This window comes from Pituophis catenifer, unplaced genomic scaffold (assembly GCF_029215685.1).
Source record: "Pituophis catenifer annectens isolate HBS135680 unplaced genomic scaffold, rPitCat1.0.hap2 SCAF_14, whole genome shotgun sequence".
Classification (NCBI taxonomy): domain Eukaryota; kingdom Metazoa; phylum Chordata; class Lepidosauria; order Squamata; family Colubridae; genus Pituophis; species Pituophis catenifer.
This window is the reverse complement of record NW_027256894.1, coordinates 9,806,640-9,821,076: the sequence shown is the minus strand read 5'-3', so window position 1 is coordinate 9,821,076 and position 14,437 is coordinate 9,806,640. Positions and strand designations below refer to the sequence as shown.

Genomic DNA, 14,437 nt, shown 5'->3' with positions numbered 1-14,437 from the left:
TTTGAGGAGGTAACTACTTACCACACATTCTTTTGTGGTTTCAGGTTGTTAGTTCCTGTATGAATGTTTGCTCTTTCAAGAGAATAAATTAGAAAAATGACTTCTTTTCCAGTTACAGATATAGTAAGATCAACTTCATCCTATAAAAGTCTGGCTATGCGCGCGCATGCACATGCACACATACACACACACGTATGTGTATGCTAACCAGGAAGATGAGAAACATTACTAACCTGCATTCAACATATGCACAAATTATTATACAAATACATATACATACCTACACTAATGTGAACTGCACAGTGAGGCAGATTTCAAATAACTGCTTAAGACACATGGATGACTTGTTCTTAAATCTTTCTAGCAATGCTTGTTTTCTTGTTTTTGAACTTTAACCTAAAAATGTAGCAAGTGCACAAATTAGGTGTTTATTTTATCTCTACAGGTATCTTCTGGGCACCAGTTTGGTGTAGTTATTAAAGGCACTGGGCTAAAAATGAGAGTTGTGAGTTTTAATCCTATGCTAGCACAAATCCAGCTGGTAGACTTCAACACACATACAAGAAGCCACTAGAAATAGAGATTCCTAACTTTACATTCCTCTGTTCTCTGCCAAAACATCTGATGTTACTTATTTCTTCCTACTAAGATGAGTGATGTTAATCACAATTCATGCTAACTATATCTAGCATTCTGCTGCATTTATAGAACCAAATATATCTTGGTTTGTTTTTAAGCTTCTGAAAGAGCATCTGATCAAGATGTGCAAGATCATACACAGCATAGAGAAAGTGAATAGGAAGAAATTGTTGCCCTTTCTCAAAACACTTCAATGAATAAAGCTGATTATAGGTAGTCCTTAACTTAAATGGAGCCCAAAATTTATGTTGCTAGGCAAGACAGTTATTAAGTGAGTTGTGCCCCATTTTCTGCCACAATTGTTAAGAGAGTCACTGCAGTTATTCAGTGAATCATGCAGTTGTTAAGAGAATCTGGCTTCTCCCATTGAGTTTGCTTGTCAAAAGCCAGCTGGGAAGGTTATGAATGGTGAGCATAGGACTCCAGGACACTGCAACCCTCATAAATACAGTACATGCTGGTTGCAAACTGCTCGAATTTTGATCACATGACCATACAGATGCTGCAACCGTCATAAGTGTGAAAATTGGTAATAAGTCACTTTTCAGTGTCATTGTAATTTTGAAAGGTAGTAAACAAATTGTTGTAAGTCAAGGGCAACTTGTATAAGGTAACTCACAAGAGCTGAAAAAGTACATATTCAAAGAGTCATGCAATTAATTTACACAGGATATGGTGATATCTACCAACTTCAAAGGCTTTAAAATATTATTCAATAAATTCATGGAGGACGAGTCTATCAAGAGATACTATGATGGAAGACATAATTCAACACAAGTTGGGAGGTCCCATGGAATTTATTTCTCTACCACCTGACTAAAAGCATTCCAAAGGCATCATCACAGCTGCTCTAATATATGAAATGAAATAATATCCAATGCTTGTACTTCTGTTTTTAAGTTTGTAAGCCACCCAGAGTCGTGGTTAGTAAAATAGGAGGCATATAAATTTAATAAAATGAATAAATGCAGGACTAGGACAGACCGTCATGTTTTTATGTTCTTTGGGCATAGAAGACAGATCCAATTTAAAATTAACAAGAACAGTTGTTTGTAAAAAAAAAAAAAAGAAAGGAAAGAAAAAAGCCAGTTTGCAACCCAACTATACGATACCTTTCAGATCACTATGGTTGAAATATTCTATTCAATGCATAGCCACAAAGGGACAGATTACTATTCTTTGCTTCAAAAGGTAAGGGCAAATACCATCATGCGTCAAGTATTATGAAATTCAAAGCAAGTCCGACTCAATGATTTCATTTCTGTAAGAGTTTTAACGACACTGTAACAAATCTTCCATTAATCTCTGTACAAGGAAACATGATTGAAAATGAAACAAATGAAGGTATAGTAATATGACTGGGCTTTCAGTCACTTTTGCCAGAATTTTTAACACTCTAGGCTGAATCTCATAAATAACTAGAAACATATATGATGATATAATATATGATGAATTGTTTCATAACTTGTTAAGCTTACTTACAACAAGCAGGTAGTTATGCAGACACTTACTCAAACTCTGGGAGCATATTAAAAATTCTCCCACACAGTAGGCGTAAGATTGCTGTAGTTCAATGTTTGTTTTCAACTGCCACTATATTTTACTCATTCATTGGATACTATGCCAGATACACTTCTAAATCAGACAGTCAACCACATGTAGTACATTTCAACAAGTGTTATTTAAGGAAAACTGAGGAAGCAATAATATCTCGTAACAAGCTTGTTCCAACTATTAGCAAGAATTAGGATAGAATGAGGAAGATAAAATAAACAAGTGTACTGATTATACTATATTCAAATCTTTCTACTGCAATCATATGCATTTATTACAAATTGGCTATATATTTTAAATAAAATACTTACAGACACCAGATACTTTATATCAAGTGATAAACTTACAGAGTTCCCATGGAATAGGAAGAAAATAGGTTTCATTTATACCTTTTACACTACGTTTCCCATAGAATAGGAAGAAAATAGGTTTCATTTATACTTTTTACACGTTTCCCATAGAATAGGAAGAAAATAGGTTTCATTTATATCTTTTACACTACGTTTCCCATAGAATAGAAAGAAAATAGGTTTCATTTATACCTTTTACACTACATTTACAGTCAGTCAATCTATTACAGCCATTGATCTGTTCAAAGAACTTTCTTGAATCGGGGAAATGCCTGGACTTTATCACAACTCATATCAAAACCACAGTCTGTAGGCTTCTGTGAAGCCTCAAGAGGCAGTGAATTTTCAATCAATGCTTCCCCGATGCACCACCCCCTTGAGATGTGCTATGGAAAATGAAGTAGCACTTCACTCTGAGCATCACATCAGGACATCTGTGTCATATAAAACACAGCTTTGCTGGCCTCCAGGCACTCTCCTCCACCTGCTTTGAGTAGAAGTGTAGAGCAGAGCACCTAGTTTATCTGCATCATGGCATCAGCTGTTAAGTGGATCATTCCAGGTTAAGGTGGTGGATTGGCTTTAGAATACACCTAGGCCCTTGTACTACTCTACTCTTAGCTATAGAAGATCAATGTTACTGAGTTTGGATCAGTTACAATTTCTCAGATAAGCTACTGGGGAAAAACAGAAGAAGGAAGCATCATGTATACCACCTGGTTCTCCTAAATAAAATAAAAAAAGACAAGCGCCTGGGATGTAATGTTAACAAATAATTACTGTAAGAGGGAATCACACTTTATACAGCCCTAACAATTTCGACATATGAATAGCAATTCCTCCTGCAAAGCAAGAACTTTAGCAGCAACATACATGACTAATAAGCTCTCTGTACTGTGTTCTTTGTGGCCGATTCCCAGAGCCCAGAATTCTTCCTCTTCTTCCTCTCCACTCTAGGAACACCCATACTTATTTTCAAAGGCCCAAAGGTCAGGCAGCAGTATCACAACACTTAATAAAAGTACAAACTTTTTCCACTCTAGTTACTGCAGAACAACTATTCATATGACAGCACATTCTCATTTGTAGATATTCACTGGAATACAAATTATTCCAGCTAATTCAAACTGTCCTTTCCTATCCTTTTGCACTGAAGTTTACATTCATGTTATTGAATCAGCTGAATCATTTTTTTAAAAAAAACTAGTTAAAGCAGAACACTGTTGCTAAAGCTTTGATGGACTATCCATAATTTCCTAAAGAATCCCAAATTATAGTGCGTCTTATTTATTCTGCTTATTTATGAATAAATAAGCAGAAAGCATAATTTAGTATAAAACAGGGAGGCTAATATAAGGAAAATTAACTTCCCCTTCATAGTCTTCAAGTTTCAGCATATATGCTATGGAAGTTTCAAAAACATAGAACATTTTGTTATACACTTGAGCCATAATGTAGAAATAAATTATCAACTGCTAACAGTACAATCGGCACCAAGAAAAAAGCCTATGAAGAAATGTATGGGGAATGGGCATGAGGAATGAAGAAATTGGACAAAGATGGAAAGAACTATTTCAGAGTAATCTGTAATGGAGGGATAAATAAAAGCATATTCAACTAAAAGTAAATCATGTGAAGCAACAATTAGTCTTGCAGTTCTGGACATTTTCCAGCTTGCTATAAAAATGGAGGATTGCAAGAGAGAAGCAACAACGGAGGAGGAGGAGGAGGAGGAGGAGGAGGAGGAGGAGGAGGAGGAGGAGGAGGGGAACTGTTACAATTTTTGCTGTCGCTTTTATCAGCTAGCCCAGGCCTCTCTTGAAGGAACTCATTGAAGCAACTGCCATATAAATAGCAGATGGCCTACCAGTGATATAGGTCACTTCAGCTTTACCTGCAGTAGCAGGAATTAAAACGATTTGCAGTTTCCAGCATAATCTCAGTAATAAGACGAACATTTAGCTGTATTTTAGATTTATGTGATAGTTTAAACCATTGTATTGTTTACTCAAGGTCATTAGTATCTGAATTTGTAGCATAGCGCCTATCTTTTAATTCTGATCAGCAGAGCGCCATGCTAGCCATTTTAAGACTCATATTAAGAATTAGTGTCTAAATTCTCTACATCTTCCTAACAGGGTCCGTTCTGGTTAATTGGTTAATGAGAATAAGTCAATTTCAAATTATGGTTTTGAAACAAGCATATTTCCATTAATAATTGTGGTTAAGCAATATTTGCTAGAATTAAAAAACATACTGTACCAAATTACAAGACACCTAAGTAAAATGTAACATTATAATATTGCTCCTTTGCAAGAACAAATGGAAGGATTCTCACTTAATAATCAGGGGTTTTCCATAACAGCAGGTTGCTAATATCCTAATATCCCAGTAGAATGGCCAATTTAGCATCATAGCCAAAGACATTTGACATTTACTATATTTGGAAAAATTGTAGGCAGTTGTTACATACAATTAAATATGCACAAAGTGAGGAAGCTCTGGAACTCAAGATAACACTCCCTTGTTTCCTCAAGTATCAAGTCAGTGACAAACTATGTACATTTGACCAAATAGCTATGATATATAGAATCATTAAGAATAAACTAATAAAATTATGTACATATTAATCTTCAAAGATTTCAAGCAAAAGAAGTATGAAACTTTATACTATGTGCCTTAATATACCAGTAATCATTCTAATGCTGAAGCGTTCACATGTCATTGTCAGTTCTTTCAGAAATATTGGACAATAGCAATGAAGAAACCACAGATCTGAATGCTGTAGTATTATACTAAAGGAAAAGACGTCTTCAATCCATAAATGACTGACTGGAGAACAAGGAACTTCACTTAGAACATAATCCTAAATTTCTTAAACAGTTAAGAGTTTCAGACAGATAGCAGTAATGAAAGCAGTGTTAAAATATGACTCTCAGATCAGACTCTCAAGTGCTCAAAAAAAAAAAAATCACACCCACCTTCTATATTTAATCCACCTGCTACACGGATCCAAATTAAAAATGCTATTGAACATACCTCATCATGTCACCTCACCTATTTCCATTTCCAGATGCTACTTGTCTGCTCTTCCCTACCCCTTCCCCACATTATTTCAAACGCAGAACAAACATTAGCCAATAGCAGCAGGCAAAGTATTCATATCCTTATAACCATTTTACACTGAGCAATTCCACTTTGCAAAGTCATTTGCCAAGTAGTCCAACACATTTGCTTCCAGGGCTCATCTTATTACATTCATGTTAGATATTTCCAAGATATGTTTTATAATTCCTATTCATGGGATAACCATTCTTTTATTTTATTCATACTTCACTCATCAGTAGATATGCAAAATTAATCTTAGAGCCATTGCATTTTAACTTTATAATCTTCCCCAAGCCACTTGCTTTAATACTGGTTATCTTCCCCAAACTTGTAAGTGTTCCCATTATTCATAGCAACAAATATATCTTAATCCCACTATTATTAAACTTTAGATGTTACAATTCCATCATAACTATACTCTAAAATAAATACAAATTTATTGTTGGTGGCTCATAATACTAAATTAAATTGTTTTTCTTCATCTTTGATATGAACAGCAACTAGCCTGAAAATAAGTAAAAATGAAATCATATAATTTTCAACACAGAAAAAAGGTGAACATTTTAGGACAATTTTAATTTTTAAAAATGCTGCCATTTCTTTTAAGCTTCATATTAAAAACAATAAACTATTAAAATAAAATTTTAAATTTTCTTAAGAAATATGGCAAATTGATGAATCAAAATACACCTGTATCTATCAATATCATAATCTGGAACTGTTTTATATTCTTATTCAACACAAGGTTGACTTTATTCTTAAAATTGCCACATATTAGACACATTGTTTTGGCTGTTTAGGTTTTAAAGTAGAACACATTGAAAGGAAACAAAATTCTCTTGTTTGGAAGAACTAGTATTATCTATGAAGGGACATTGTTGCAATTCTGGAAAAAAAGTACTCCCGTCTATTCACTTCCTAGAGCTAAGTGTTTCACAAGGAAAACTGTGAGCTAAACAGCACCCGTGGCAAGGCTTACAAGTTTTACACCATTTTTATATACTAAGCCAGAAAGACAATACCAAACTATCAACACCCATTGAAAGAAAACGCCTACTGCCACTCATTAAACACTTAATAAAGATAGATTTCTAAACACGTGGGTTCTCCAATCACCAACAGGGCACCTACATAAGTAGGAACAATGTTTTGCAATGACATAAAAAGAACCTTGTCATGTTTTTTCCTGGCAGAAAAATCAAGCCTTATTTTTTTAAAAAAACTTAGTATAATGTTGTTTTTATTTTTTTTATTTTTAAGTACTGTCAGTAAAATTGAAAAATTAAATTGTTCGGCAAGCATGAGAAAATGTTTCCATGGTTGTCTTTTCCCAGTAGACCAAAACAGGTATCTCTTATTGATGTTACAGAATGTGGATAAATATTTCCAGCTAGAGTTTGCCACTCTAGCCAAGGCCAGCTCAAAATTTTAAATAAAAACAAAAAGAGCAATGTACTCCTCTGTTCATTTGATGAGAAAGCATCCCTTCCATTACATCTGCCATAATGTAGTACCTCTTGAAAGCCTAAATCCTAAACTCGAAAAAGATTCTCCTGCTCAATCCATTAACCGCTTCCCTTCTTATTTCACAAACATGCAAACTAAGAATGCAAAACATCCCAAACTTAGTCTCGGCATCCAACAGTTTTATTTGACAATAAAAATTTCAGGAAGTTAAAAGAAAAAAAAACAGCTGGTACATCACTCCCAAATATCATACCATCATCACAAAACAGACCCATCCCCAAACTATATCACCATTTGCTTTTTATATTGTAGCTTTACACTTCTATATCCTCTTGTACATTATGGAATGGGGACTGGTCTTTGGCCATTACAAAGTTTTTGTGTGACTCTTGTTCATTTCATAGACAAATGAGGGTGAGAGTAAAGTGGAAAAAATAAGGGTAATGTCAAGAGAGCATATGGAGGAGTATATGGAGGGATTAACAGTCTGTGAGAGAGAGCAAGAATATACCAAGAAAAAGGCATCCTTCCTCCCGCACATTTTTCCTAAAGAGCTAATACTAGGAAGATTGCCATTTACATAACTTATTCGCTCCATTTTTCTCTTACTCGGCCAACCTCACTACTTCCTAAAAAATACCATGAAAAATCAGACAAGATGGCATGGATTAAAAAAAAAAACCCGAAGCCTTCTTCTGACATCTTAATATGCTTGTAAACTGCCTTGAACATCTTGTCCTGGATAGTAAAACAAGAAATGAAGAGATGTAGAAAACGATCTTCCTGATCTCTAAAAGATCCTACTGAAAAAGACTTGGGTAAAAGTGTTAAAAAAAAAACCCTCTCTGGTTGGATATACACAAAACACACAACCTCTGGAGCAGCACATTTCGGCCCTTATTTTTGCAACTCCACATTCTGCTAACCATATCCAAAGGAAAAAAAAAAAAGAAGAAGAACATTCCCCCAAAGTGTGAAAAATCCTGAATACAGGTCAATTCAACTGCAATCCAGTATAGAGGAAAAAAAAACGTCTGTGTCTTATATAGAGAATCAAATACAGCTAAGTCCTCAACCTAGAACCACAATGGAGCCTTAGCATTTATGTGGCTATGTCAGAAATCTGTTAAGCGAGCTTTGCCCCATTTTACGACCTTTCTCGCCACCTCTGTTGAGCAAATCACGGCAGCCGTTAAATCAACAAAGGCAAGGTTGTTAAGTGAATCTGGTTTCCCCCCTCCCCCTCAATTGACTTTTGCTCGTCAGAAGGTCGCCAAAGGCGATCCCGTGACTCCTGCAAAACCGTCATAACCGCGAGTCAGCTGTCAAAAACATCGCCACGTCAATCAACGTGACCGTGGAAAGGCTCCGACAGTGGTCGAGTGTGGGGGGGTGGAAAAAAACAGCCGTCCAAGTTTTCTCAGCGATGTCGTAACTTCAGTCCCCCCTGGAAAGGAACGGCTGTACATCGAGGACTACCTGTAAAAGGCACCTTAAATGCAAGGTACATTGCACACACGAAAACGCAGGCACGTTCACACGTGCCTTAAATGCAAGGCACATTCACGCTGCCAGATATTTCCATCCAGACATTTATTTCCATTAAACCAACCCCCCCCCACTCCGTCCTCCCCAGCTGTTTACAAACCTGCGGATACAGGATCCACCTGGAAATATGCCCCAATTGCCACTGCCACCACCCCCCTCCATCATTCCTCTTACCAATAGGGACCTAAACCTTCCTAACCCCACCCCCCCCAGACGCCAAAGTTCCCTTCAGACGACGCCCCGGGACACGCGTGTGCGCCTTTCTGACATGCCCAGAGCATCCGCTCTGGGTGGGGGGGGTGAGGAAGGAGAGGAGACGGCCTCTCCATGTTGGTGAAGACTCCCTTCCCCCCCCCTCCCCACACAAGACACGGGTCTTGTCTGGCCATCCCCACGTCCCTTAAACGCAGCGCTTATCCGGGATGGAAGCGCCGAAAAGCGCCTTGTTCTTTTTTTTTTTTCCATCGCAGCCCCCCCCCACCCCCCCCCCCACCCCCCACCCACCCCCCACCTGAAGTTGGAGAGGGAGAACTTGCTGGCTCGCTCCTCGCTTTACGACCGTGCCCCCCCCCCCCAATGCGAGGCCGTTGCTGACTCCTTCCTAACTTGAGGGAAGACTTGAGCTCAATGACCAGCTTTCTCCCCCCCCCCCACCCCAACTCCCCCTCCCTTTCTTGAGGGGATTTTGGCGGCCCTGACTCTTCGCAGCCCCCTCAGCCTTTGAAGCCTGGCCTCCTTCCTTCTTTCTTTCCTTCCTTCCTTCCTTCCTTCCCGGGAAAGCGGCCAGACTCACCCATCCGCCGCCGTTGCTTCTGCCGCTTCTTCTGCCGCCGCCTCCTCCTCCTCCTCGCCGCCGTCTCCTCCGGAGACACTGACACGGGCGCATGGATATCCACGGGGCGCTATTTTTAGGCGACGCGGCCGGAACTGCTTTCGGTCCTCCCCCCCCTCCCTTCTCCCGTTCGCTTGGAGCTGGGTGGAATGCATCACCGCCCTCTTTCTCTTATGTGTTCTTCCGCGGGTCTACTTGACACCATGAGGGGGAGCGGGCGGGAGGGAGGTTTTTTTTTTTTTTTTTTAGAAGAGGCCAAGGAGGCTCTTCGCTGACTTTTCTTTTTTTCTCTCTCTTTCTCTTTTTTTTTGGAAGTTTCCTCCTTTTTCCCCCCGGTTGGAATTATATTTACTTAACAGTAGGGGAGCGGCTGGGGCTGTGACGTTGCTCATGACGTCAGGGGGCGAAGGCCCGAGCGGATAGGGCGGTGGGCGGGAGCGGAGGCAGCAAGGATCCAATCAAGGGGTGACGTAGGGGAGAGAGGGGCGGTGGGCCAATCGTGGAAATGTTGATAGGTGGATCCCCATTCCTTTGCTTGACAAGGCGCAAAGCCAATCAGAGTGCCCTACACCGGATAAGAGCAGACCAATCAGAACTTAGAAGGAGGCGGGTGTTGCTCGAAGAGACCTTGACAGCGATACGGAGTGGAAATGATCGCGCGCATGCGCCCAAAGCGCCTTCCTTCCTTCCTCTTTTTTTCCTTAAGGGAACGAATGACGCAGAAGCGAGAAAGGATTCGCGCATGCGCAGAAGTTGTTCGTCCTCCTCTACGAGTCTCTTCCCTACGGAGGAGGCCTCCTTCGCGGGCACCCATTTGTTTCAGCCTTTTCTTTTTGCACAGCACCGTTAAAACTCCCTATGCCCGGATCATATCACTCTTTCACCCGTGCCCTATACACACGCCTTGGGGAGGCACAGAAAGCGGCCGCTGGGAAAGAAGAAGCCTGATTGGTTGAAAGGCGTCTTAAGAAGCCGCTGTCAGGAGGACTCCAGCCAATCGCCGCCCTCCTATGAGCACGCGTTCTACCAGTCCCGCCCACTCTATGTAAATAATAGTTAAATGAAAATACACTGGAAAATTTAGGGAGAAGAAGGGATAAAATAAAAAGTGCAAAAAGCAACAGAGAGCAAAAATAAATAAATGATTTCCCGGCTTCTTTGCAATATCCGTCCTTTTTCTTTAAAGTTTACAGTTCTGTACACAGATTTTTCTATCCCATATTTATTTAACTCTTCAATCTGCAAATCCAAAACTCATCATTTCACTTTTTTTTCTTTGTTCAGCAAAAAGCCCATAAAATATTTCCAATCTTTTATAAAAATATTTAATACTTTATCCCTTAATCAAACAGATCAATTTTTGCTAATAGAATAGAACAGAATGTAGATATAGAATAGAATAAAAAAATTATTGTCACTTTAAATGTACGCTAACCAGTATACATTAAAATGAAATTTCATTGCATTCAACTCTCAAAAGATAAGCATTATGTATATACCCACATACACACACATATATGACACAGAGAAACATCACACTCTAGTTCCAATACATGGCAGAAAAAAAGAATTCTGTCCCCTTCACAACCTCTATGTCACCATTGTGGGTACTGTATTTCAATATTTCTTTATGTTAGAAGAAATATCCTTCTGGGTTCAGCTCCAAGTGGGGAAAAAGACACTGGAAACACAGAGACTGCTTGGAAAGATGATTTAATGGTGGACAGGAACACATGGTGCTTTGAACACAAAAGAGCCTTGGTAGTACAGTGGTCTAAGGCACCCTGTTATTAAGACCAGCTGCCTGCAATTACTGCAGGTTCGAATCCCGCCAGGCTCAAGGTTGACTCAGCCTTCCATCCTTTCTAAGGTAGGTGAAATGAGGACCCAGTTTGTGGGGGCAATAAGCTGACTTTGTATAAATATACAAAAGGATGAAGGCTATTGCTTAACGCATTGTAAGCCGCCCTGAGTCTCCGGAGAAGGGCGGCATATAAATCAAATAAACAAAACAAACAAACAAACATGGTTCAAGTCGCAGTGAATCCCCAGGTTTTATGTCCTCTCTGGCTTCGAACTTCCTGGGGCCCAGAAAGAGTATCCTGATTGGTTGTCAGACTCCCACGGGGTGGGGGTCTTACCTGGCTTTGCTGGCTGATGTAATCTTCCCAGGTGCCATGTGGTGAGTTTCTGTTGCTAGATGGGTCCTATTGTGTTAGTTTCTGTTGCTAGGTGGGTCCTATTGTGTTGCAGATGATGGTCCATTAACAAAAATTGAGTTTCTGCCTCTGGCCCATTGAGACAAGGTGGGGGGCAGGAAGATGGGAGCTGCTTCGTCTTTAAAACATGCTTCTCCATTTCTCATCCAGGGAAACATAATATTCTGCCTTTTTAATATTTCCTAAAATATTTCATTCTTCTAGGAAAGGGATGGGTGCTAACTTCCTACACTTATGCATATAATAATCTTACCATAAATAAAACCACTCTTCCATCAAGTTTCTAATTGATTATTTATAAGTCCCAGTAAAAACAGTTCCTCCCACTCTAGAGGGCTTCTTAAGAGCACAAATGTGTAAATGCTGATGCGGAACTTAAGTGTCAGAGTTTGTTGCAAAAATTAAATCCAGAAAGCACACAAGGCAGACTGATGCAGCAGGATTCATTAACTTCTTTATATACATAATAATACAAGAAGTAAATTTACAATACCAACAGAACAGGGGTGGGTTCTACTTAACTTTACTATCGGTTCAATGGCCCATTGACAAAGGGGGGGGCTGAGTTTCTGCCTCCATTTTATGGGGAATATTTTGCCCTTTTAATATTTCCTTAAATATCTCATTTTCCTAGGAGAGGGGTGGGTGCTAACTTCCTACACTACTCTACTCTACTCTGGTTTGTTCTTTATTTTATTGAAGGAAATAAAGTCAATACTGTTCTACAAAGGTAGCCCACAATTGAGCCCAAAATTTCTGTTGCTAAGTGTCAGTTGTTAAGTGAGTCGGGCCCCATTGTACGACCTTTCTTGCCACAGTTGTTAAGTGAAGCGCTGCAGTAGTCCAGTTGACTTTGCATGTCAGAAGCTCACAAAAGGTGATCGCATGATCCAGAACACTGCAACTGTCCTAAATACATGCCAGTTGTCAAGGACCCAATTTTTGATTGCCTGACCATCGCATCGGAATGCTGAAATAGTCATAAGCCATTTTTTTCAGTGCTGTTATAACTTCGTACAGTCACTAAACAAATTGTTGTAAGTCGAGGACTACCTGTATTGCACTGGAGAGGCCATTTTTGGGAATATTACATCCAGTTCTGTTCATCACAATACAAGATTGCCCTAGGAAGTGTAGAGAGAAGAGCAACCAGTTCAGGGGCGTGGCCAGCCAATATTATTACAAATTTTTACTACCAGTTCTTGCGAACCGGTGCGAACGGGGAGCAACCCACCACTGTATGGCATGCGTGCCTGAAGTGGCATGCAGAGCCATCTCTCCGGGCACACGAGCCGTCACCCGTTCCTCTTCCAGGTTCTGGAGTACAAGCCAGCTGATCTTCATACACGCGGGAGTGCCGGAAACCAGAAACAAGAAACATGCACAGGCAAGTGTGCATGTGCGTGCCAGAAATTCATCCTAGCATTGGTGTTTACATTTAAGTCAAAAAATTTTTTTTGCTCCTGAGCAGCTTTTTTTCTGACCGCGGCATCACGCGTTTTCTTCCTCGGGCACCAAAAACACTCGATTTTTAAAACAGCAAATAATAACATTTTTAAGCATGGAATTCCACCCCGAAACTCATCCTAGCATTGGTTTTTAAATTTAAGTCAAAAAGATTTTTGCTCCTGAGCAGCTTTTTTTCTGACCGCGGCATCACGCATTTTCTTCCTCGGGCACCAAAAACACTTGATTTTTAAAAACAGCAAATAATAACATTTTTAAGCATGGAATTCCACCCCGAAACTCATCCTAGCATCCGCTTTTACATTTAAGACAAAAAATTTTTTTTGCTCCTGAGCAGTTTTTTTTCTGACCGCGGCATCATGCGTTTTCTTCCTCGGGCACCAAAAACACTCGATTTTTAAAAACACCAAATAATAACATTTTTAAGCATGGAATTCCACCCCGAAACTCATCTTGGCATCCGCTTTTACATTTAAGTCAAAATAAATTTTTGCTCCTGAGCAGCTTTTTTTCTGACCGCGGCATCACGCGTTTTCTTCCTCGGGCACCAAAAACACTTGATTTTTAAAAACAGCAAATAATAACATTTTTAAGCATGGAATTTCACCCCGAAACTCATCCTAGCATCCGCTTTTACATTTAAGACAAAAAATTTTTTTTGCTCCTGAGCAGTTTTTTTTCTGACCGCGGCATCATGCGTTTTCTTCCTCGGGCACCAAAAACACTCGATTTTTAAAAACAGCAAATAATAACATTTTTAAGCATGGAATTCCACCCCGAAACTCATCCTAGCATCCGCTTTTACATTTAAGACAAAAAAATTTTTTTGCTCCTGAGCAGTTTTTTTTCTGACCGCGGCATCATGCGTTTTCTTCCTCGGGCACCAAAAACACTCGATTTTTAAAAACACCAAATAATAACATTTTTAAGCATGGAATTCCACCCCGAAACTCATCTTGGCATCCGCTTTTACATTTAAGTCAAAATAAATTTTTGCTCCTGAGCAGCTTTTTTTCTGACCGCGGCATCACGCGTTTTCTTCCTCGGGCACCAAAAACACTTGATTTTTAAAAACAGCAAATAATAACATTTTTAAGCATGGAATTTCACCCCGAAACTCATCCTAGCATCCGCTTTTACATTTAAGTCAAAAAAATTTTTTTTGCTCCTGAGCAGTTTTTTTTCTGACCGCGGCATCATGCGTTTTCTTCCTCGGGCACCAAAAACACTCGATTTTTAAAAACAGCAAATAA

General features: G+C 39.4%; 1 protein-coding gene across 8 annotated transcripts in view; it reads right to left on the bottom strand.

Annotated features, from left to right (window-relative positions):
* The window catches only part of MEF2A (myocyte enhancer factor 2A), an 84,201-nt gene extending 74,546 nt beyond the window's left edge, over nucleotides 1–9,655 (bottom strand). For all 8 annotated transcript variants that reach the window (XM_070953729.1, XM_070953723.1, XM_070953726.1 and 5 more), the window contains exon 1: nucleotides 9,460–9,655. The gene's annotated coding sequence lies outside the window, so the exon portion shown is untranslated. The remainder of the gene's footprint in view (nucleotides 1–9,459) is intronic.
* Between the last annotated feature and the right edge of the window lie 4,782 nt (nucleotides 9,656–14,437).